General features: G+C 42.7%; 1 pseudogene; it reads left to right on the top strand.

The window, feature by feature from the left end:
- The window catches only part of LOC117558148, a 50,355-nt pseudogene extending 33,249 nt beyond the window's left edge, over positions 1-17,106 (top strand).
- The last annotated feature ends 10,032 nt before the right edge of the window (positions 17,107-27,138 follow it).

Raw genomic sequence — 27,138 nt, 5'->3', positions numbered from 1 at the left:
CCTCCTCCTCACAGACGCTACCATCGCAGCACCATCAACAGGTACTATTGGGCCAGCCAAACCGCTCAAAGATCAACAGCCCCAGATGATCTTGGGGTTAATAAACCCAACCAGGTGAACTGGATCGTGTATCCAGGGAGATTGTTCTCAGGAAAGAAGCGCACTTTTGCCGCTGCATGGTACAACAACAGACCATGGCTTGAATATTCGTTAAAAGCAGACGCAGAGCCTTTTGTTTCCCCTGTAGACAGTTTAAAGTAAATACGTCTTCATCTGATGCGCTTTTACTGTCAACGGTTTTTGCGACTGGAAACACGCATTACAGACTGATAAAGGACTGCTAAGACATGCCGCATCAAAAGAACACATGTCTGTGAGAGTTTGCGGAGAGAGAGACATATACGCGAGGAAACAAATAAGGAAATTAGTACTTTGGTGCAGATCAGCTGGCACGGAACCGTTATTACGTTTATTTCTATGTTGCCCTTTATTTGTGTATGTATTTGCGATAAGTGTGCGTCTTTGCGCAATGCTGTTGGCCTTGCTGTTTGATATATATATTGTGCCACAGGCCCGCAGCACGTGACTATGTTGTGTGCCCTCCCATGAAAATCATATGCCCTCCCTTTAGATTTGTTCTGGCGCCGGGTCTGCAGGTATATAAGGCTGCCTACCGCCTCTCTGTACATCCTGACATCATCCATTTTCACTGCATTTTCTGTATAGTCAAGTTTTTGATCACAGGGTGTTTCTCTGGGTTTACAGTTTTGCATGTTAAACCTCTCCAGTATCTTGTTAACATATTTTTCCTGTGACATCTTTACACATCCATCCGACTGTTTGAAATCGATACCCAGAAAATGTTTTAGGCTGCCTAAATCTTTCATCTTAAATTTGGCAGAGAGCATCTCTTTCACTTCCTTCATTATTTTGTCATTGCTAGCTGCAATGATCAGATCATCGACCCAGATGATTATTATCACCTTTCCACCTTCGGTCTCTTTGGCATAGACACAGTGGTCTGCTGGGTTCTGTGCAAAATCGTCTTCAGTTAAACAATCGTGCAAAATCCTGTTCCAATTTCTACCGGATTGTTTTAGACCATAAAGAGATTTTTCTAGCTTACACACTAGACCTTCCCCTCTTTCTTCATAACCCTCTGGTTGTTCGATATAGATTTCATAATCTATAGGAGCGTGTAAGTACGCTGTTTTTACATCCATCTGATGCAGTAGCAAGTTCTCCTGTGCTGCTTTCTGTAACAACACTCTTACACTCGTCAAGCTGGCCGTGGGGGAAAAAGTCTCTCCATAGTCAATCCCCATCCTCTGGCTATAGCCTTTGGCCACAAACCTTGCTTTGTACTTGTCCATTCCCTCAATATCACTTTTGATAGAGTAAACCCATTTGCCCCCCACTGTCTTTTTGCCTTTTGGCAGATTTGTCAGGGTAAATGTGTTGTTGTCGTTTAATGATTGGATTTCGTCATCCATGGCTTTGACCCACTCTCTTGAGTCAGTTGACGTCATAGCCTGCTTAAATGTCTGTGGAATGCCACATACTGCTCTGTAGCAGTAGTCTACGGTAGTATGAATCCCATCACTATCACCAGTTACAAAGTCCTTTAAGTGACTTGGTTCCCTTCTGTCTCTAGTCGGGTATCTCCCACCCTCAGATTCATCATCTGTCCCACTTGGTTGTGTTTGGCTACTGTCGTCAGACATAGTTACTGGACTGTCACTTTGTGCACTAGTCTCTTTAGCATTCTCTGTGCTCTCATGTATCTCCTGAGTAGTTATACACATGCCACTTTCGTCTCATTAGTATGCATAGAAAGTGACAGGTCACACCTATAAGTCCCGCCCCTTCCGCCGGAAGTCCAGTCTCCATAAGCCCCACCCACTTCCGGCGGATGTCCCGCCCCCACTTCCGGTTTTCAAAATAAAAAATATAAAATAATTTAAAAATGAGAAAAATAAAATGCTGCCCCTACCGGTTTTACAAAATAAAATAAAAATATATTTTTTAAATGAATCACATTAGTATGCATAGGATCAATGTCCTGCCTCCTAACCACTTCCTGTGCCCCCTAATCCTGTATACAGTATTGACTGTAACTTACAAATACTTGCAAATAACATGAAATTTAGCAACCATATATTTAAAAAAGTAATGTCAATCTCTCTAACCCCTCCTTGCTCTAAGTCAGGCAAGTCAGGACATGTGGGGGAGAAATCATAAAACCCCCCGGAGCTGTCAGACCAAATGGTGGGCGAGGGGAGGGGAGGGGAAACACACACACACACACACACACACACACACACACACACACACCCACACACACACACACACACACACACACACACACACACACACACACACACACACACACACACACACACACACACACACACACACACACACACTTCCCCCGCCCCTCACCCCTCTCCCGTTATGGGGGTTGGATAAATAAGAGCCAGCAGTCTTTGTCACTCTTCAATATTTTTCAAGTCGAGAGAAATGACAAAGAGACGTCTTGATATGGGTGTAATCTGCGAGACACCGCTAGATTTGATTCAGGGTTTGTTTTAAATGGTGTGTGCTGGCTAAGGATGTTTCTCTTCAAGTTTTGTGAAACTGTTAAGAAGTATCTGTTTTGCAAAGAGGTTATTTTCAAAAGATCTTATTTAGGTTTTAATAGTGATACCTAAGGGTATTCTCTTTTAGTATATGGATTTGTGAACTAATGTGTAATTACTTTTATTAACTATAATTGCACAGGATCATTCTAAGAAGAGTGAGAGGGCTAATGAGCCAGCACCATACCTCCTCTATGCCTTTTCTTGACCTGTATCTGATTTGAAAAACTTGACTCTTTTTTAAAAAGTTGTTTTTCATCTATCATTTTCAACCATGCAGCAAGAGATCAAATTTAAGAATAAGTAATAGTTTGTCACGATTTTACGGGAAATAGTCAGTGCGCGATGTCACATCTTAAAGACAGCTTGAACTGGATAAATGGTTAGTCTTTTTTCAAACATACCGTACGTTCTGCATGTTAGTATATCTGGCCAATCGATTTAGACCCTACTGCCCTAGACGTATGCCTCAATAGGGAAGTCACGCTTTGGGAAGAGGTGTTTCATTTCACAGATCCACCTTGATTGTTGCTGTGAGGGGTGAAGGAAGAGGGACGGGGGAGGAAAATTCAGAGGATGAAGAAGCAGAAAACATAACTTGTTTTGTAAAACGGACAGCACGTCAGTTTCAAGAAAGACGTTTGCATACATAAAAAGTGTATCTTACAGTTCCTTTTTGTGAGAGAATTACACACAAATCTGCAGAGTGTCACTAAAAAGTTTTACACAGGGACTGACATTCTGTAGGGGGGTTTCACACCTGAGCTGCTGCGGGGGGAGGGCGTTGAAAAGGGGGGTGAGTATGTTGGCTCTCGGGGGGATGGTGGGTTAAGAGTCAGTCTTAAAGAAAATCTGGTCAGAAAAAGTACTTAACTTTCTAGTACAGGGGTCACAGGGGTCACTAGTAGTGACCCCTGTGTAAACAGAATGGCTGAAGTTTGTAAAACTGGAAGACATTTTTGGATATCGTTCGTTCTGGCAGTACTATTCCGGGTCATTGGGAAACGATTGTAAACGAAACATTTAAAGTGGTCCTGGAATCTTCATTTTCCGAAACATTCTGTAACATTATCTTAGAAATGAAACAAACATCAAAAGTGTATCATGTGCTCTCAGTGTATGCTCTGTTTGTAATATATATGTACAATCTTTTGTGCTTCATCCACAAAAATGCCCTGGCTGTTTGTTAGGGAGAGTTTTTTTGCTCATGAAAGAGATGTACCTGTCCATAAATCCTTCACATCGCTTACAATCTGGCTGGCAGATATAAAGTCTGGATGGCTAGTAAATTCCTCATGTTGAATGTAGATCAAAACTAAAATGAAGTTGTAAAGCCCATAGGGAATACATAAAGCAGGCTCCAATCATTTTTGGAATGTTTTGGCCATTTGGAATTTGAAATGGTATCATTATTCAATACATTACCCCATACATCAAATACCCTCACTTTGTATGAAATACTGCTGACAAGGGCTTACTGCTCTCTACATTTACCAGCCTAAGGTCTGTTGATCAGATTTTGTTGACTTACCCCAGGTAAAGGCTGAGCCAGAGGGTAGTATGGTGTTGGCAGATATGATCAAGTTATGCAATTCAAATCATTTATTGTATGTGCTGACATTAAAGTTGTAATGTAGAGCAGGTCTCATTACACCCTGAAATAAAGTAATATAAATGGTCTCCAAACAATGGTTAATATAACCTTGACAGGCTGATGCAATTTATTTTGTATTCCCTACAAGAAAATGTCATTCAGAAATGACATGCAGGCCTCAAGCTGTGATTATGTCCTCATTTGTGGGGAAGGAAAAATTGTCAAAAGAAGGAGGAGTTTCAGAGGCTGAAACTGGAGCAGGAGAATATAATCAGATGATGTACTTTGAAATGTCAGGAGCCCTGTTTGATACATTACCAAACATGCTGGAAGTTCACATCAAAAATAACTGGACCAATTACTGCAAGCCACTTGATCTTCGACACTAGCTGGCTGGCAGAATGATAGATACACACACGGCTACACAGCACTTTGCCTTTGCGAATCATCAACTAACAGAATGCTCACGTTTCCTACACAGCTAAATTCATTTATTACCACTGTTAACCCTTTTATTATGAGATAGGAAGGGCACAGAAAGTCAAGACTTGTGATACGATGGCTGCCAGAATCAGAATCAGAATACACCACAGAGGGGGAAATGTACGTTGTTACAGCAGAAAAAGAGCAACAGACAGCTTAATGTTACATATGTTAAATATGTTACATGCATTAAAAAGTATTAAAGTGAAAACATTTTAAAATGTTTTATGAAATAATAAAAAATATAATAAAAAAAATTAAAAGTTACACAATTTACAAAATACACATCCTGTAACAGTTCTTAGGATTTAGCAGCCATATATATATTGCACAGTTATTAACAGAATGTATATATATATTGCACATATAGCACATATTGCACATAGTTGGTTGGTATTTAACAGCAAGGGGTGTCGCTGCAGGAAGGAAGGACCTGCGGTATCTCTCCGTGAGACAGTGGGGGTGCAGCAAGCAGCCTGTCGCTGAAGGAGCTGCACAATGAGGACAGCTGTCCTGGAGGGGGTGGGACACAATTGTGTGTAGTACAGTAGATAAGGGTTGTATGTTTTGTACGTTTTTGATAAAAAATAGCAAAACACATGTGGAAAGACCTGTATTCTATTTGTGCCTGTCCACATCAAAGGAGACCCAGAGCTAAACCCTGGAGGTGCTCAGAGTGGATTGACAGTAAAATTATACAACAATATGTTTTTCTATTTTAGCAGGTAGAAATGAGTCGCAGAATATTGATAGAGTTAGTTGTGGAATTTGTCAGTAGCGCATCAACATGATAAGTAGACCATTTACAATAAGTGTTGCAACGTATAAGTAGGAATTATATAAAAATAAATTCAGACTAAATGGAGCAATTCATAAAGTGCAAATGGGAACGAATGCGTTATCTTATATTAACCCTTGTATGGTATTTGGGTCTGTGGGACCTCATTATTTATCTAAAGAAAAATGATATGATAAATTATTTTTTCAAACCCCCACTCAATGGCTTTGGCTAATTTTCTGTGAAGAACATATATCAGAACACATTTTCAATGACCATCCACTGTGGGCAAGACACAATAAGTAAAGCTTTGCCAGTTTGGGTCCTTATCACAACTGATCAAGATGGCCAAAAGATTCTCTGCTCAGAGGGCCTTGCAAATTATTCTGGAAGAGAGAGAACCATTTGAGGCTTCAGAATAAGAGGATCCCATTTCATAGAATTCTGAGTCTGACAGTGACTTTGAAGAAGAGGATGAGATTATCAGCTAGTTACAAAAAAATTCGAGCCACAGGACCAGCAGGTCAGTGGGCAAAAAAACAAGTAGCACTTTAATTCATTAATGTGATGTAACAAATGTAAAAGGGCAAATATTAACCATATGCTGTTTATATTGCTTGTAATAGGGATGAAGTAAACATCTGTTGAGTATTTTAACATAAAATAGTTTGATTGTGTTGAATTGAAGCCCAAAAAGGCAGCGGGTCCACCAGACCCACGAACACTGGCTGAGTAACTAAAATATGAACACCATACAAGGGTTGAATATGAATGCATGTTTCATTTTTAATGGAATGGAATTTTTGGGTTTTGGGCAGTATTGGACATTTGAATGATGTCTCTAAGCGGTCTCAGTATTTGTTATCATTTATTTTGATTTGGTTATTTTCTAATCTATGACAAAAAGTTAGTGTATTTGGGTTTAAACACCAGGAATAACCAAGAAGAAACGCTTTGATGAATGAGTCCCTATTGTTGCTACCTTCACATGCATGTTCCAGCCCATGACATCAAGGGAACAGATTCAACATTTTAGTTTGACCCTCAATGATGCACACAATTATAGTGAGGAACTTTCTTAACAAGATAACTGTACTTTCTTAACAAGATAATTGTACAGGGCATAAATATTAAACTTACAGATAAAGTAATGAAGCTTAGCGCAAGTTCAAGAAGGAAGACCATACCCCCTGGTGTTACACGTCACTGCAAGCTCTTCTCCCATTAAGTAATCAGGGGCGGTACTCCCCAGCTAGCAATCATTGCACCTGCTAAACCCTTTAAATCTGCTCTTCCCTCTCTGTCAGTTGTCATTTCAGGTGTCAACGCACAAGTGTACGCGTCACGGTGTTCATGGTTAAGCCAAGCAGCAGCAGGGCTTTGTCCCAGCTGAGGGCTTCGTTCCAGCTCCAGGCATTTATTCATCAGCTCCGCAGTATCGCGGATTAAGCTACAGGCGGCGTTCCCCAGTCGGGTAGCGGGTCAGCCGGCCGTCCCGCAAGCCCGGACGCGGGAGGAAAAGACAAGGAAATCGGGCTCCATGGAAGTTCCTCCGGCCTAATGGGTATGGCTACTTCACGCAAACAACTGACGTACGCTTCAGTCTCTTGAGAAGGCATCACTGGCATCAGGGCCGCCTAATGCGGCGCTTCCGGCTTCACGCGGAACGGGTCCTCATCACATGCGGAGTTTTACCCATTCTGGCTTCAACTACAACCCCTCCTGCAGGCAGGCAGGGCTTAAGCTATCCCATTGAAGCTATTCCTCCTGCGCTCACTTCAACAGGCGTCAGGGTAACGTTGGCAAAGGCAGTTGCAACAAATTCACGAGATGTTTCGTATATTGTTACGACATTTGGGTCATGCAGAGTGAGATCGCTACCCTTAAGAGAGGGGTGTGGCGTGTGCATGCGTGCATGGGCATGGTATGAGCGAGCGGGATACATGTTTTCTAGAAATAAACGAGGCAGCAGAAAAAAGGAAGGTCTGTGATCTTGCGAAATCTATCTTGCGAAACAGGAGAGCTAAATAATGCAACGACCTCCCAAGAAGAGCTCGCCTCTCTCCAGTCTTTCCGATAAAATGAGTTATTGAACCAGAAGCGTGTTGCTTCTGCCCTGGGAGAGGACAGAGAGTCACCCCGCCCCCCCGTTTCCTCGACTACGGTCTGGGAGCCGACAGGAAGTTCAACACTATGCATTGCTACCTCTAGCCAGGGTTAAGGTGAGCTTCAGGCAGTGTTGGGGGTAACGTGCTACAGTATGGAGTTTCAGTAACGTATTACTTGCATTACTAATGCAGTCGGGTAATTACTCATTACAATGCTCAGTAACTAAACGCAGGTTCAAGCTTCAACACAGCGTTTCCTGAAATGAATGGCGTTTCGTAGGGCTTCTTTTCCTCAATGAACAAGTCGCTGCACATTATCCTGTTTATGACCAGATACTAAATAAATTAGGAATTCACTCCCAATATTAATTTAATGATTATTGACTAAATGATCGGTTTTCTCTTTTTCTTCTCCACTAAGAATATTCCGTTTCTTGGTGCACCAACGGCTAGATCTGCGACAACAACATCTCCTTGGCAGCAAGGCAAGTTTATTTATATAGCACTTTCAATACAAGGCAATTCAAATTGCTTTAAAAAATGAAAGACATTAAGAAATGGCATTTAAAATCAGTCATTTAAAAGGAAGCTAATAAACATTAAAAGAAAAAGTACATGGATCAAAGTACAGTGCAGTCTAAGATATGAATAGTTCAATTAAAAGCAGCGACAAAAGAAAAGTCTTCAGCCTGGATGTAAAAGTAGTCAGAGTTGCAGCGACTAAGGGTGCAACAACTAATCGACTAATCGATCAAATCGATTACCAAATTAGTTGCAACTAATTCAGTCGTCGATTCATTGTGACGTCAGCAGTGTGTTTACGTGCGTAAGCTCCAACGTTATTGGTCTTTTTATCAGTACCGGAGACATTTATAAATACATGTCATGTTTATTGCTACAAAAAAAAAAAAACATATCGCAGTCTAGTGTCACAACTCGTTCTAATATGCAAAGGACAAACAAATGCGCCTATGATGTATTTTCGATCAGATGAGATCTCTCTCCCCCCATCGCGAGGGGACGGGGCAGTTTACACACACAGCTGCTACATGCAGCGGAGCACACTGCGGAGGTGGCGGAGAGAACACGCTCTGAGGCGTGGTTAATTTCACCCGCTTCGACGTGGAGAATGCTCGTTGCCAAAGTGCAATAAGAGTTTATCATGCAAGGGCGTAACACGAGCACTTTGTCTAAACATTTAGCAAAAGTGCTCCACATCCAGACGGAGGAATGCACCGGGTTCCACTGTCTTTCTAGCAGCTCCGTAGCTCCATTCACGAGTAAAGTTCCCACGTCAGATGTTATGTATGCTAGAAGCAACACACAGAGTAACTACATTATACAAACTCGGTTAATGATTAGAGGTAACTGAGTATTTATTAGTTTCAATTTCAGCTTTTCTGTTTACAGCTGTCGACAGATTACTTAATACAATTCGGTAAATGCTCAGGGCAATCTCGATGACAAGGTCAATGTTCCCCCCTTTCTACGCACGGAGATAATGTAATCTAATAGCGTGCAGGCCAAGGCTGGCTCTTCAAAGCAGATATTACGACGAGCTTTAATGTTCCCATCATCGTTCAGCGGAACTCTTTCAGCCTTAAGTCAAGTAGGAGAAACTATGCGTGCACCGGCTATTCGGGTAATAATATTAATAGCGTCTCTCCCCAGTTCAAATCACCCCACTGCTCAGGGAGATCTCCTAATGCGTTGCCTTCACGCATCTAGCGTTCAAATACAACATTACTAAACTACAACTCCGCTCAACTGGGAAAAGAGAAGAAGAAACAGAAGAGACTCCTCCAGGAGCACAGCGTTCCTAATCATGAGGAACTACAGGCCCAGTCTCACACCGGAGTTCCTAGCCATCACATCAAGCTCATGGTATTATCGTTCCTCTAACCAACTGCGTGCATCCACATAAACGTCTTCAACGACAGTTGCTCTTCCTCACCGGGCAACCGTACTTTGCATGCGGATTCTTCGGCACGCATCATCTCCCGTTTCCTGGACGTGGCATCCGCCGGCCTCACGACGACCGTGTTTTCCCCGACTTAAGGACGTGCACTGCACATCCTCCGTTTTGGGGGGGATATCTGCATGAGATCATCAGATTTCCACTATTTCTACACATTTATTATCACACTTGCTGGATCTAACACTAGCGTCCCTCCATCATCCTCACTTCAGATGATAGAAGACAGTCTTAATCACTCAATCAGCTCAGCATCTATGACTCATCCCGGCACACTTAACGCTAATTAAGATATACTATATCATGGGTCATGTCTCAGTATTTAACTAAGTGTACGTCTTTTCTGCGTGCATCCGGCACTTCATTCATATTCTCGGGTTCATGCTCACTTGGCTCGTGGTAAACCAGGTTACGATATTCATGCATCACCGTACTCAAGCTAACAGCTCTCGGGCATTATATCGTCTACATCTCCCTCTTCACCGGACATCGGCTCGTGCCGCCAATCAAGATCTCTTCAGTTTACCTATGGTAAATATGCATATAACTGGTGGTGGCGTCTAATAGCATATCAGGGCTTTCGTTCAGACAGGTGCAGCCATTCAAGGCATATCTCCCTCCTCCCTGCCAACTCGGACGGTGGTCCTCCTCCGCCTTCATATCCCACATTCGCCCGGACATCCGTGCGTGCTGGCCATCCAAGGTCCGAACACTAAACGGTATTTATACATACAACTGGTGGTGGTCTTAGCAAGTCAGCACATGTACGTGTCACCGTGTTCATGTTTAAACACTTCATATCGTCGTGACCTTCAGGTTCGCTCGTATTGAATCCTGCCGCGCAGGTTGCGGCCAGTGGGTCCGCATTATGTTTAAACCCTGCACGTGCAGGGCGAGTAGGTCAGTGTCATGTTTAACCCTGTGTGTACAGGTTGCGGCCTATGGGTCAGCATTTGTTTAACCCTGTGTGTGCAGGTTGCGGCCTATGGGTCAGCATTTGTTTAACCCTGTGTGTACAGGTTGCGGCCTATGGGTCAGCATTTGTTTAACCCTGCGTGTGCAGGTTGCAGCCTATGGGTCAGCATTTGTTTAACCCTGTGTGTACAGGTTGCGGCCTATGGGTCAGCATTTTGTTTAACCCTGTGTGTACAGGTTGCGGCCTATGGGTCAGCTTTTGTTTAACCCTGTGTGTACAGGTTGCGGCCAGCGGGTCAGCGTCATGTTTAACCCTGCGCGTGCAGGTTGCGGCCGGTGGGTCAGCGTCATGTTTAACCCTGCGCGTGCAGGTTGCGGCCAGTGGGTCAGCATCGTCTAATCCAACATGCAGGCGCTAAGCATGGTTGGCGTTCACATTAACCCTACAGTTATTCCGACAATCTCATCATGTCCCTGTGTTATCTCATTTCATCCACAGATCTCCTCAATCAGCCAGCAAGGTAAGAAATGCTTCACATCTCAGCACTTCTTACTTCTCTTCTCTTTGGGGGTTCATCGGAGCGGTTTTCCCCTCCTGAATGATATCCTACAAACCGGGGCCTAATCTCCAAACATCAGTTGATTCATTGTTGTAATCTGTCAATCATAATTTTCTATACCACGTGTCCGGTATTAAACATGTATTTCATACATCACGTCTCTCATGATTGAAATGAAGCTTAGCGCAAGTTCAAGAAGGAAGACCATACCCCCTGGTGTTACACGTCACTGCAAGCTCTTCTCCCATTAAGTAATCAGGGGCGGTACTCCCCAGCTAGCAATCATTGCACCTGCTAAACCAGGCATCCTCAAACTACGGACTCCGGTCCGGATCCGGACCGAACCACCACTGTCTCCGGACTCTGAGCAAATTATACTTTTCATATGTATTATCTCTCTGTATTATATGTGAGACATCGCCACAACGCATTCGCAACGAGTCAAAATTCTCCGCTATGTCCACTGCAAACAGCGCTCTGCATGTCTGACTGTTCCACTGTGTTCCACCTGTGTGTGTCAACGCTTTGGTCCAATCACATTCAGCATCCAGTCAGCGTTTTTTCCCCCCAAACAATCTGCGAATCAGAGGCACAGTAGGGCGGGTCTTCGCGGAATGCGAGTGGGAAAAATGTGTGTGTCTCTTTCAACCTGTCTAAGTCAGAGCGAGAATTAAAAAAAAAAAAGATTCAGAGCGAGAGTTAACAGCTCATCTAGTTCCATCTGTACTGTAGCTAGTAGCCTAGTTTCACCTACCGGGGTGGCAACTGACACCCTAAAAATAGGCCTTGCCACCCCAGTTGGCAGCTTTGTTTTGAAAGAAAAGTTGTGGCTCATCGGACATTTATGAGAGAAAGTCTCTAATGTCCGAGTGCAAGTGAATGCAGCACAAGATGCACGTCATGTAACCCCGGTCCTGGCGCGAGCGTGGACATACGATTGGCGGCGATTTCATTTTGAACTGGACGGCGCAAAACGAGAAGCATTCGGACCCAAGCACTGAAGGAATGAGGTATTTGCGGTCTACACTGACAGAGAAGAGACTGTCAGTTTGGCTGTACTCAGCATTGAATCAAAACGCACTAAAGCTGTTGATCTTAATACGTTTGTGAGGCGTTTTGCTGAACAAAATGGTAATCGCCGCATTCAGCTGTAATAGACATGTCAACTTGATGCTCTGCTCACGGATGAGCATACAAAACTATTAAGATGATGACCTTACGTGTGTAAATATATTTTTTTCTTTGAGGGGGTCTGCCCCCAAAAAACTGTTTTAAGTCCTGAGAAAGTCAAATAAGACGGTGTGTAAAACTACACTGCCCAGCCAAAAAAAAAGTAACCACTTTGATTGAACTAGGCCAGTAGGTAAGGACTTTCCACTGGATAATAACTGAAGTATAAAAGAATGCATGACTGAAGTGATGGAGACCATGTTGAAGGCAAACGAAAAGAGGAAATAACAGGTCAAATCAAGCAAATCCCCCTCTCAGATTCCACAGCAACCAGAAGAACATAAATACTGGCTGGTGATTTGATTCATCACCTTTGTGATGGAATAAAAAATGCACAGTGCATTTCCTTAGCTGTGGGTGAGTCCACTGACACCACTGACAATGCTCAGTTGCTGGTGTTTGTGAGTTTTTATGATGAGGCAAAGGGGGAGTTTGTTGAAGATGTGTTGGGCCTGACGAACCTCAGTGGAGGGCAAGACATTTATAAAGCAATAATGGGAATGCTGAATGAAAGAGGGTGCAGCTGCCTTTATTCATAACTGTGCAGCTCTTACACTGCGACTCTGAGGGGTCAAGCACAGACACAATAACAATGAAAACTGCTGCATACAGATTAATTTTGTTTTTGTAACCTCGTGTTAAGAATCTTGTTGCAATTGTTTAAAAGTTTGAATGACCGTAATAAACGGACCTTTGTCTTATTGAAACATTTATTTTGGACCTTTAAGATTTGTATTTGAGTACCCCTGTGCTAAACCCTTTAAATCTGCTCTTCCCTCTCTGTCAGTTGTCATTTCAGGTGTCAACGCACAACCCGCTTCCACCCCTTCGCCTCCTGTCTCCTAATTCAGGGCCAAGCTAATCCTTCTTCCTCCAGACCAGACCGAACCATTATCACCACCACCAGTGTCTAGACCCCGGGGGGTTCATCGGAGCGGTTTTCCCCTCCTGAATGATATCCTACAAACCGGGGCCTAATCTCCAAACATCAGTTGATTCATTGTTGTAATCTGTCAATCATAATTTTCTATACCACGTGTCCGGTATTAAACATGTATTTCATACATCACGTCTCTCATGATTGAATTATATAGTTTTACCATTGCAGCAGTTATCTGAAAGGACTTGCCCTCTGTGCAAACAATCCAGAGATTAAGGGGAAAGGCATATTTTTCCCAATACGAGCTTTATTGGTTGCCTGCCAGATACTACAGGCAGTCAAAGAGGGATGTTAAAGTCAGAACTTGGCCCCCTAAAGAAGCCTCTGAATTAGCCACGAGCGAAAAAATCTTAAGGCTGTTAGCACAGAACTCTAGCTATACCGATCGATATACTTATTGGATCTGCACAAACAAGCTAACATCCTGAGAGTCCACAAATTATAGAAATATAAGGATCATCACTGAGCAATCAGAACTCGTGACAGGGGAAGCAAATACAGATAACACACGACGTAGCTTTAGGTAGCAAAACACGGAGATATGCTCACCTTAGCTGTTATTCTGATCAAAAGTCGTGTTCAATGGCATTAAAATGAAAATGTACAGTTTTTTTACTATGTTCAATCTGAATTTTCTTTAAAATAAAAAAACATCTATATTGATTCTGACTTTTCTACATCCAACTCAAAGGTTTATCATTACTTTGAGAAAAAACATTATTAATTTTCCCCTTTTAGAAGTGTAGTTATGGTAATTTGTTCTGGAAATGTCATTTTCGAGCCTGAGACCTGAAAAACAGGGATGGGGTTCAACAGGTTAACTGAACATAAATGAAAATAAACATAATTAATGCAAGCAAGTGTTAGCCTCGAATACAAACGATCAAGCAGACAATACCGAGAAGCGGTGTTGTTAATGTTAACACTTCTGTTTGAGTGGGAAGCAAGGTCATTATAAGACTTTTTCACTGTCCTCTACTACACTGGCTTCTTTAGGGTTGCTCTCATTTTTTCATCCAGAACATCTTCGGCAGTGCGTCTAATTGTTTCCTTACTGTGAGGGTTAGTTACACCATTCTGATTGAGCTGATTAAACTGGTGAGGTGTTAGCAGAAACATCTTTTGACTCATGATCGAGCGAGCCCTCCTAAAAGTTGTCCTAAAATAGGGATCAACGCACCGAGTAGCGGCAGAAGAAAACCTCCAGATTGCTTTCTTAAGGCCTTGAATTTAGTTTTTAAGTTGGTCTTTTTATTGGCCAAGAGTTTGAAAAATGTATTTTGCTTCTTAAGCTTCTTATACTGAATGCCTGACAGGGGGATATTACCTTTTAAAAGATTTAGAGACAGTTCACAGAGTGATTGAAGAAAATCCGTGGAGCAGTTCTCGAGAATATCCTTGCGCTTTGAAGGCGGGGCTTGACATAAGGCCCTCAGCAGAGGCATGTTTCTTTTTAAACGGGCCGACATACTGTTTTTTCTCAAGTCTTCGTTTTTGGTACATAAACAACTAGCCATTGATTAGGTAGTGCTCCCGATCTAAGCCTGTAGATGTCTGGACAGGTGGGGGTCATGTCTAAGATTAAGTAACCATGAGGTTCCGTGGTGGCGTCTTCAAAACTTTGTAGGAAAAATGATTTATTACCCGGGTGTATTTGTTGAGCAAGTATGTTCATTTGTAATCTGTCTCTGGGGTTTTTAAACAAGACCATGTAAGTAGTATTTAAACTAATTGTGCGACTGTTTTTTCCCTGGTGAAAAACATTTTGGGTAAGCATGATAACGCTCATGTTTCTATGATGACGGTATTGGGTGAAAAGTCTGACTACTTCCGGATGCTCAGAGGCCTGAAATATAACATCGTCTAATATAATCAAATGACTTTGATCAGGAGGAAATAGCGATTCATCTTCAAATGATTCAGGCAGACCCTTGACGAACTTCATATTTTTATTATTTTCCTGCAGTTCAGCATATTGGAAAGAAGTATAAATCCACACAATATTTTGAGGCTGTACATCCATTACATGAATACAATTTTGCAATACATTCTTGACAAAAAAAGTTTTCCCACAACCACTAGGGCCCACTACTAGACAGGAAAAAGGAACACGCAGTCGGGGGTCAAAATCAATTTGACTTGGTGAAAACATGTCGTCAATTATTTTCTCAATACCCAAAAGGCAAAGTATTTCCCCCTGCTAACAAACGTCTCTTGTCAAACACAACTCGGAACTTTTTGGTGAATGACACATTTCTCAAAGCGAAAACCTCTTTATTCCTCACAATACTGTGCTGAGGGACCTCAATTACCCTCCCCCTCTCAGAGTTTTGAACGTAGCCCTCCACCAGGTCGGCCAGACTGTCAAAGTTCACTCGTTTGCAACATTCGTGCGTTTATGTGATGCCTTTCACGCGCATCACAATTTTTTTTTATTTTTGGTCTGATAAGCATAACTTTTAGGGCCTGCTGAAACAAACTCTTTAATCGTATCGCCCCCCAGCTCGTCTGTCAGGTCTCCCAGATAGATCCCCATCGGTAGGGGACTCTCTCCTTGTCTTGTCACATATATTATGCTATCTGTGTCATAGTAGAATACTCTGCGCTGTAATTTCTCCAATTCACTGTACAGTTTCAGCCTGGCATACGCTGTGGTAAAGGCGGCGATGAATATGTTATCCACCTTGTTGGGAGTAGAGTAACAATTTTCACCGTAGCACCACTGAACTAGAGCCGTTTGGGGGTTGAGGAATGAGAAATACGTAACCTTATGTTTAGCTGAAAACAAGAGGTTAAGAAATTCTTCGGCTTTGGTCACAATCTTAGTCTGAGTCAGATTGCTTCTCTGGGCAAATTTACCCCAGAAACTGTTGAGACATAGTTTTGCCACTTGTCTTTTGGCTGGATTTTATTTTATTTTATCTGCATCCAGCAAGATGCCCTGCTTAGCATGATAGTCTGCCACATACTTTTGTCTGCTCTCATCATCTGAGGCCTCTGAAGGGTAGCCTGATGCTTCTTGTTTACCCTTAAAAAATGTGTCTATATAGTCTACAAAAATGCTGTCACTTTTCTTCTCAAAATGCCACACCTCTGTGATCTGAGTCATCTTGTACCCCATGTCCAGGGCTTTGGTGAATTCTGGGGTCACCCAAACCCCTGTTAATGCTCTTTCCTCTTTGCTATGCATGCAGGGCCCCTGTTGGTTGTTAAGCTCAGCGCATGTGCGGCATAGAGTGAACACCAGTTTACCAGCTGCAGTTCGGTAGGGCAGGACAGGAAAGTATAGACCCCTAGGAGGTTCTACTGTGGCTTTGATTAACCCGAAATAACTGCGAGGGTCCTTGAAATCTCGGAATATGATCTGAGGGTGTCCAAGTGGATATTGGTGGTTTACAAAAGGGTAGAGTGAGGTGAAATCACAATAATGAACCAATTCATCTGCCGCTGCTGTGTGCCTCAACTTTACTGCACATGTCCTTCCCCCGTATAAAGCATCGCGGGGGGTCAGCGGTTCTGGTGCATTGTATACCCTGAGGAAAGCCTTCAAATCTTGATTGGATTTTTTCATCTCAACCCATGTATGCTCACGCATAACGTTCACTTTGGCCCCGTGAACAGACTCTAGCTCATGCAGTTTTGCCTCACTAGCAGCATGGAGATGCTCAAATGTGTCACCTATCAATGGATTTTTCTCATGCCCCTTATAGCAAGAGGGCATAGAAACAACCAAGAAATTCCCAGACAATCTTTTCCCCGGTAACTTCGGCAAACCCGTCTACGACGAAACGTCCCACTCGTTTCTCTCCTTCATTCAACGCATGTTGAATAAAAACACCTTCAGTCTGAGCTACCCACTCCAGCCACTGAATACCTGCGTCTGAGTACGTCTTGTTTTCACGGCGGTAGTCGTCGGGTGGGGGAATTGCTAGGGTTTTAGGCGATAGAAATTTTGTGGTAAAAACTTTCATACAGGCAGAAGCTATAGTCGCGCGACTAAAAGGATCAACTCCTGTCTCCCTGAGAAAACCTTTCCGAAATAATGTGGCCCCCTGGGCAAGAATGTCCACATCGTTTTTGCAGTAAAGCAATGCCTGCTCTCGAAAGTCAAAAGTGCCCTGGCGTACCGTCTCATACCACGTGAAAAAGTCACTCTTTTCACCAGTTGTCATGCGTTCAACCCCATAACAGTGTGCGGGTGGATAAGGGCCTATATAACTCAGGTTAGCCTTGGAGCTGAAACCGTGAGGGAAGTACCCCTTGATTTTATTTCCAAATCCCAAAGCTTTTGGCATGTCTGCTAAACGCATAGACAGATAAGACAGTGAGTCTTGTACCTGTGCCCGAAATCCTCGTCAGTAAAAGAGAGCACTTTACTTCCCTGCATTGTTAACGGGGGCTTTAGCCCCTGTGCAACCATTGCGTTGATAATGAAATAGCTGTCAAAACCCTTAGCATTGTGAGCGATGAATGTTGTATTCTTGAACTTTGGGCGTCTAAAGTGTGCCAGAAACTGCCGTGCACAGTCGATTCCCTCGCCGACCCAAATTTCACCCCCCAAGGTTTTTGTACAAACCAAGAAAGGTATATGTACCCCATCTGCCCCCGCCATTGTTTCAAAATCATAAAACACAATGTTGTCATTGTGTTCTGTCTCTTTAGGCAGCACTCCTATGTACACTTTGTGTAAATCACAGTTACTGGCAATGTCTGTTGATCTCTGTTTCTGCTCTTTATGTCGAGAATGACAGCCGACTGTACGGCATGTTTTGTTGCAGTCTTTACAAAAGATGGGTTTAAACTCTCCCCGGGTACATGCGGGGTCAAGGCAGACATAGCAATGCCCAGTACAGGAGTGACTCCATTGAGAGCTGTACCCTGTATAACAATGTTCACAGACATACGAAGAGCCTAAAAAACCCTTCAAGTTCTTGACACCATAGTAGTGGTTGTGAAGGAGGAACAAAAACACAGTTGTGTCTCGTTTGGGGCGTCTGTCTGGAATTTACAAAGGGTTCGATCATCATCATCATTGCTTCGGTAAAATACCACTATCTTGCATTTTAAGCTGTCTTCGAATTTATCAATGTCGCTGAATGTCACAGCTGTATGAGCTGTCAAACCCGCCCTATTCTGGATCTCTTTACCACGTTTAACACCTTCATTATCAGTGAGTTTGTTGTGTAACAACAGTGCTAAATTAATAGCAAAACACAGCTGGTTGGAGGAGTTCTGAACAACGTAAAGAAAACGCCCCTTCTTTTTAACAATCTCACTGTCTAACATTTGACTAATCATCCGTTTACCCTGAACCCCTCCACGGGGGGCCTGAACAATTTGAACCACGAGCTCCATGTTACTTTCTGCCATTAAAATGATATTCGATTGCATGGCGTTGAACAGCCCCTCCTCAAAATCATCCAGATTGTCATCGGGACCATTTAAAATGGCTGACACGTTCCTTAGTTGTTCACCATGTAATTCAATCTGCACGATATCTTCTCTTTCTGCCCGTGCAAAAGCATATGTAAGCATGCTATGCACATTGTTCATCAGACCCTCAAAATAGACTCCAAAGTCTGCTTCAGCCCTAATAGGCGGTAGGACTAGAGACTGTCTCATTTCTGTGTTATTGAATACAGGTCGAGAGAAAACACTTGGCTCGGCATCTCTGATAGTGCCTCCTCCATGCTGTGACAGGGGGCCCGGTGATTCAGAAGCATTCGGGGTGTCATTCTGATCAACATGTCTGTTACTTTGCATGGAGCAAGCGGGTGATTCTGAGTCATTCGAGCTGTCATTAACACACCCGTCATCTTGCATGCTGGAAACGGGTAGGCCTGCGTTGGCCGAAGCTTCGCTATTTTGTCCATTCAGACGGGGGTCATTGTCTAGAGGCTGCTCTAAAAGCCCCCGGTCTGCATAGCAGTCTATCCCCCAATCCAAGACACGGTCTAATGTTTTTGTTGGACTGCTTGAATTTGTTTCTGACAAGGCCGCGGGCTCGTTTACAGCTGAGCCCTCGCCATTTAACTCACTGTTGTTGCCTGAACACTGCGGAAATGACAGGTCCCTATATTTGAATTCATCATCATCATCACTGTATAGTTCATTTACATCAGGTAACACATTGAGAAAGGACATTTCTCCATCTGTATAGGGGTTTGTTTCTGTCAAGGGCATAGGCTCGCTTACATCTGTTATTGAGTCATTTAGCTCACTGTTACTGTCTGAACACTGTGGAAATGGCATGTCTTCGTACACAAAGCCCTCATCATTGCATAGTTCATTTACATCAGGTAAACCCTCGATAAAGGACCTTTCTCCATCTTTTAAATCATCCATGCTTGACCGTTTTTAAGAAATCACCCCCGCAAAACAAAAAACAAAATCAGTGGCACCGCTGAAGAAACATTTAACTTTGCTTCTACATTCATGGACGTAAAGTCAACATACCTGGCGGATACATCAATAACAGTGTTTACATGTGATCTACGTGCAGCTTATTCAGGTGGTGTGGCCTTAAAGCAGACCTTAACAAACAGCGTTTGTCCTTTGATAACGGGGAGGATTGCTCTATAGAGAAAAAAGACAGAGAAATAAAAGAAGAGGGTATAAGTATGTTTTTTGAAATACCCAGGATTATACATTTAACAAGAAAACAAAATCATTTAGCTATCATCTTGTAAAAGCAAACATAAAAAGCATTTTTTTTTTTACCTGGTAGGTTTTAATTCTCAAACACAGTCTGTGTTGAGATGACTTGATGAAGAGCTCTGAGCTGAGCCCATTCAAGCTGCATGAGGGGTGCAACCACCTTTTTTGTTAAAACAAGAGAGTACGTTATTCTGGATACTTTCACATGAAAAACATATTTGATTTTAAGAAATATAGCTAAATACACTTATAGTTAAAAAATGTACACCACATTATTTGTACTTAGAAGGATCCTTCATTAAAGCTTCTAAATAATTACAATCTAGGGCTGTTACATAATAGAAAAACAACAGATGCAAAGAGGTTCTTTAACACACATCAAGCAGCATTAACTAACTATATGCTATTATAATGTAAAAATAAAGTACTTACCATATATTTACAAAAGATCTGGGCCTGATGGGGAAAAGCGAAGAGAGGCTGTCGAAATGTTTCTGACCCTACTTATAGGCAACGCAATATGTAAATGACTCTCTATTCCTGATTGTTTAACAAATTAGCATTATATTGTATTTGGTTTTTATGGCAGATCAAATACTTTTTTAGGTTTAGGCTATTCTCCTGTATATATGTATGTATATATCACACACATATATATACACACACATATATATATATATATATATTAAAATATATGCATACACATTACAAAAAACATGTAGATTGTAGATGTAACTGCTTTCTCTGTTTTGCTCTGACCATTTGCCTTGAATCCGTAGACTCTGTATTTTTACAGCCTCAGACGTCTCCTCTCACACACACACACACACACACACACACATACACACACACACACACCATTTGACTGTAGAGGATGTCAGGGGGTTTTATGATTTCTCTCACACTTGTCCTGACTTGTCTTCAGACATGTCCAGACTGTTCACGGAACTCTTTAGAGAGATTGACATTACTTTTTTTTTTTAAATTATTTCTATATTTTTATTTTGAAAACCGGAAGTGGGGGTGGGACATCCACCGGAAGGGGCGGGGCGTATGGGGTGGGGCTTCCGGTGGATGGGGGCGGGGCTTAGAGGTGTGACCTGTCACTTTCTATGCATACTAATGAGACGAAAGTGGCATGTGTATAACTACTCTCCTGTGTGACCCTGCTAGCCCTAGGCTGCCTCACACTGTATTTGTCATCATTTGGGTCTGACCCAAATGTCTGTGTCTGTTTCTCCACAGTTACCTTGTTTACAAACTTGACTAGTCTGTGCTTTTGTACTTTCTCAGTATCTGGGTGATAGACCAAATACGCGGGGCTGTTCTTGTCATAACCCACAAAACGCCCCTGATCACACCTGGAATCAAGTTTTCCTTTGTCCTGTTTGTATGTGTAACATACAGACCCAAACTTCTGCATTGTAGAGACGTTAGGCTTTTTATCTGTCAGCATCTGGTAAGGGGTTTGTCCTGTACGCCTGTTAAAACATCTGTTACGTACTATGGCTGCTGTTTGGACTGCGTAGTTCCATAACTGTTTTGGTAGCTGACTTTCAGTTAGCATACACCTACCCATCTCAAAAAAAGTACGCCAGCTTCTCTCAGCTGTACCGTTCTGGTGGGGTGAGTACGGGGTTGACGTCTCATGTCTTATCCTATTTTTCCTTAACAACGTTTGGAAATCTCTGCATGTGAACTCTGTGCCGTTGTCTGACCTTATACACTTCACTTTCCCGTATGGGGCTGTATCTGCTAGGAATTTTTCCGTTGCCTGTACCGTGTCACTTTTAGTTTTTAGAAAATATACAAATATTCCACCCGAGTAGTCATCAGTGAATGACTGTACATATTTGTAACCATCTCTTGACTCTGTAGCTACTGGACCGGCTAGGTCCGTGTGTACCATTTGTAATGGAGCCTTTGCTCTACTATCAGGGTTTCTATTTCTGGTTTGTGCAAATTTTCCCTGAATACACACCTCACATTCTTGGTCGGGTCTATCTGTTTTGCCCTTGATCTGCATACCTTCAACCACATTTTGCATTTGTAGCACATCGTCATAATTACAGTGGCCTAGTATTTCATGCCACGTCTGTACATCATGGCAAGCATTGCATTTGTCACTATTCTCACCTTCAGTGTGCAAATAATACAACCTGTTGTACACATGAATATCAAACCTGGTACCGTCTTTGTGTATCAAAGCGTCTTTTCCCTGCTTGAAAACGACCGTGGCTCCGCTGGCGGTCGCTGCCTTCACTGAGAAGATGTCCTGGGGATATGACGGTATAAACAACGCCTTTCTCAGCGTAGTGGTATGTCGCCGTCCTCCGCTGTCGACCAGGCAAACCTCTGCTTCTCCCTTGCATTGAGCGACGCCGTTGCACCGGGTACCGTCTGCCAGCTCCACGCAGTGTGTCTCTGGCTTGAACGTGTCATCGAAGTTTTTGAACTTGGTGATGTCCGTGATGATGTGCGAGGTGGCTCCTGTGTCGACCATCAGGCCCTTCTCCTGGATGCTGCGTGCTGGCTGCCGCTGGACCCTGTTTTCTCCGTCTTTGATCCTGAAGACGTAATCTGCGTCGCCGCCATCTTCTTCTGAGACTTTTCTCGCGCCATCTTGTCTGTATTTACGCCTGCACGTGGCGTCTTTGTGTGTATCACTTTTGCATTGACTACACCATGTCTTCTGCCGACACACTCTCGCTTTGTGGCCTTTTGTGCCGCACTTAAAACACTCAATATCAGCATTATCACTGTTCCTGTCATATGCACCTTGCTTGGCGGGCCACCGTCCGGGTCTCGCTTGAGTCTTCATCACGTTATCACTCGACTCTGTCGTGCTTAATTTCTCTGTGTCTTCAAAACTCCTTAGCTTTGTCCTGAACTCTGGAAACGTTATATTATCATCATTATGTGCCACGTGTATTGCAAATGGCCTAAACATCTCAGGCAGTCCTTTTAAGACCATGGCTATCAGTAGGCCGTCGCCTAACGTTTCACCTGCGTTCCGTAGCGCAGTGATGGTGGTTTCTGCCCGTATGACATAGTCTGTGACACTTTCACTGTTCGTCTTCTGAAGCGATGTCAACATGGTATACAAGTTTATTATCCGGGGTTTTCCCCTCCCGGCATAATATCCCCTTAATATCTTTATGGCTTCTCTTGCATTGTCGGGCGCATCCCTCATAATTAGCGAGAGGCTTTTGTCGTCTAAAAGTTGTATTAGCTCAGCATACGCGTCTGCATTTTTCTTGCCGTCTGCCGCTATCTCAGCTTCACTATTTGGTTCTCTTAGAATCGTGTTCTTTAACCCTAATAGGTGAAGGTGTCCTAACACTTTTGTCTCCCACAGTTCATACTTAGTTTCATCTCCGTCGAACATCAGTCGAGGCAACCTGCTTGTCCCTCGATGATCCATGTTAGCTTATCTTGCTATCCCGTTAGCACGCTGTTCGCCGTGACTTTCTGACGGTGATAAATCTTCAAACTTCTCCCCGAATGACTCCTGGGCCCATAACCTGTTGAGGTTTAGGATGGCAGCTTCTTCTTACGCTGCACTCGGAGAGAAATATTGGAGACGGAGACGATGAACTGTTTAGCCCTTGAGCATGATTTATTCCTCCTCTTCACAGGTGATTCCTTCGCTCAGCCAAGCTAACTTAGAAGAGAACAAACATAGACAGTGTACACGTGCATCAGGTGAACACACCCTCATTTACATGACGCAAGACTGGTCATTACATAGCACGTAATACTACAGTGCCTCACAGTGGTACAATAACAGTATTACATACAATAACTGAGGACATATGTAAACATTTCCCTTAACATTGTGCTCTTTATTTTACAAGCAGTGAGGGCTCGACAGCATTTGTATCTTACATTAGCTATAGCTAAATGATTGAAGTAGCCTTGTGCCTTGCTGTTAGCAAGCTCCGTAGTTATCATTAATTGAAGTGAATCACAACGTTAATGTCCTTTTGTGTGTGTGTGGGGTGGGGGGTGACGGTTTGCAAAGTAACGTACGATCACTTCGGTTTGATAAGTCAAGTAGACCATGCTACACTATACAAATACTCACTTACAAAAGCCCTGCATTTAAACATGTTAATGTTACTTTAGTCAAAGTATGCTAGTATAATTAGGAAAGTGTTGTTAAAGTATTTAAAGTAGACACAAGTTATACTATTATATTATATCATTTGCTTTATTGTTATTACCGATGCAAGAGTTGACTTAACTGTTGTAGTTGGTCGAACAATGAGTTAACTGATTACTTTCATAATTGTTTAATGTGCTGATTATTTTCTACATTAATAGATGCAGGTCTGGTTTGTTCAAACTCTCAAAATAGTAGGACATGCTGTCATAATTACCCAGAGAAAAATGTTACTAAAACAATATCTCTTGTTTTGGACTGACAGTAATGATTCAAGAAATAGTAGATAAATAAATACACAAATCGATATGTGTGCATGTGTTGTGGATGGAACACAACAAATGGTGCTCTTACCTGTGATGCCTCCTCCAAACATTATAACCAGACTGTATCATTTAAACTACAAGTAACAGTTCTAGCTACTTGACTTTAGACAAACAATTCAAAAGACAAAATCAACACAATTTATTGAAAGACCAATCTTTATATTACGGTGCCTCTCCTTTTGTTTGTATTATTAAACCCTGTCAATCTAAAAAACTGAGCAACTCAACAGTTAACTTTATATTTCTTATTGTCCAAAGCATCTATTACACTATTTGTTCCCCTCTCATATTCACAGGATGGATGATTAGAGACTTTGGGGGAGACCTCAGCTTTATGAACGTCATGTCTGTTGCTTTGGCCAGAGAGGGCTGAGGGTCTTTCCCTGCGAGGAGGTCCAGGCCTGAGGGAGAAGGACCATGCCTGATGGAGGAGGACCAGGCCTGAGGGAGGAGGACCAGGCCTGATGGAGGAGGACCAGGCCTGAGAGAGGAGGACCAGGCCTGAAGGAGGAGGACCAGGCCTGAGGGAGGAGGACCAGGCCTGAGGGAGAAGGACCTGCACCAGCTGCACCTACAGAACTTAGCCCATGCTGGGCATAGCTGTTACCACCTGCACAGGCCTAGCCTGTCACTTTATTTGACAAAATGTGTTTACTTAATCAATTAACAGATTAATATTTAGTGTAACTTATGTATATTATTTTGTTTTTATTTTAAAAAAAAGATGGTTCATGCTTGATAACTTTTAGTTCACATTTAAATAAATTGTATTTGCACTTTTGTCCGTTATTCTTACTGAAAATGTTAGATTACACATTCACATCCAACTGAAGATTGGCATCATTTATTTGTGACGTTGCAAACTCTGCGGTACAAGGCACAAGTATTGTGAAGCTCACAAAGTGAGGCAAATGCATTTGATCAGCTGACTTTTTTTTCTTGCCAAACTTTATAGGCCTGACAATAATCACTCTGTCTCTGAGGTGCAACGTAAAACACAAAACAACACAAAAATTAAGTTCCTGTTAGACAAAACTAGTCAGTGTGCAGGCCTTTGTGTGGGCCCTTTCTCATTTAATCAAATCCCCCTCCTCGACTCCTCGGTCCTCCGGTAGTGACCCGGAAATGAATTTCAGCGTGCCATGTGGAAGGACATCTCATTTCTCTAAATGCACTTCGAGGACCAAGGATCGAGCGTCGAGGAGGCTCTCTGGAGGAGCTATGATCGAGGATACACTGATGGGTCCTCCACGGCTCCTTCGTGGATGCATTTCCGGGAACAGAGATGTTTCAAAGAGTCGTGACGCACGGCCAGACTTATCTCAGCCAATGACAGCTCTGCATGCATCCCCTGGATATTATTTTAGAAACTGCTTTCATCACAACGCGATGTTTACAGAGATAACAGCTGTGAGGTCCGTGCAGAAAGCAGAGCAGTGTGTATAATATATATATCACTCAGTATAACAGGCCTACTCTCTTTATTTGCTGTAGTTTAGCAGATAACTACAAACAAAGAGTCGATATTTTTCTAAGGCCATTTAGTGCTTCACATAATAAAATACACAACGGCTGTAGCCTGATTATGCTTTAGGAGCTGTAGGTGTGTGTGGTACAGTGTGTAGGTGGTACAGCGTGTAGGTGTGTGTGGTACAGCGTGTAGGTGTGTGTGTGGTACAATGTGTGTGTGTGGTACAGTGTGTGCGTAGATACAGCGGACAGACAGGTCTTGGTTTGGTGTCCTCTGCTTACTTTTAATACTTGTAAATACAACTTTTGGCCCGTAATTTCAATTCCCCATTTCAGCGACCAGAGAGAGAGGGGGGGGATATATCCAGTCTCTGATAGTGTTACGTTATTATGAGAGTGCTCTGTTTGATTCTGAAATTGTATATATTTATATAAATATATACATAGGCTATATATGTGTGTGTGTGTGTGTGTGTGTGTGTGTGTGTGTGTGTGTGTGTGTGTGTGTATGTGTGTGTCCGCATCTGTAGCCTGTTATTGTCTCATTATACCTCACTGTCAATGAATCAAAGTAAATATATAAGTCATCATGAACACATCTGTCCATCAGACAGAGACTGTGCCTCCTGTCATCATTAATGGACGTCTCTTTAAAATGACCGCTCAGAGGAGAGGAGTTCTCATTTATCTAACCGCCTGCTGCTTCCACTGCTCTCTCCTCGGTTCCCCTCCTTGGCTCCTCCGCTCGCATCTCCTGTGGGCGGGACCAAGTCTCGAGGAGGGGAGTCGAGGAGGGGAGTTAGAGAAATGAGAAAGGGCCTAAGTGTCTCTTAGTGTCCTGTACTGCTCTTAAATCTCATCACATCAGCTTTTCCTTTCCCTCTTGGATGTTCTTCTGGACCCTCAGAGAAAGAGAACATGGTGAAGCAGTCCTGTCTCTCAGGCCTGTCCTTTCCTAACAGAAATATCAAAAAACATATTATTGCAGAGCAAGTGTGTTATTTAAGATAGAGGTGTGTTTGTTTGTTCAGGGGCTATAAATATAATGATTTTTTTATTTGAATGTGTTTTTTAAATCCAACAGTGTGCGACAAAGATAATCAGATTATGAATAAACCGTTCTAAATTCATCAACATTGAAATAAATGTATTATTAAAATAATACATTTAACTGTTATCAAAACTTAGTGCAACTGTAGAAGCTTGCTCTGTGCAGTCTCACTGAAAGAATCACTTTTAACATGTTGTTTTATAGTCGGTATGCAGAGACAAAGGGTCGCAGCTTTCACTATGTTCAA

This window comes from Gymnodraco acuticeps, unplaced genomic scaffold (assembly GCF_902827175.1).
Source record: "Gymnodraco acuticeps unplaced genomic scaffold, fGymAcu1.1, whole genome shotgun sequence".
Lineage (NCBI taxonomy): Eukaryota > Metazoa > Chordata > Actinopteri > Perciformes > Bathydraconidae > Gymnodraco > Gymnodraco acuticeps.
The sequence above is the reverse complement of the archived record's forward strand: the minus strand, read 5'-3'. Positions and strand labels throughout refer to the sequence as shown.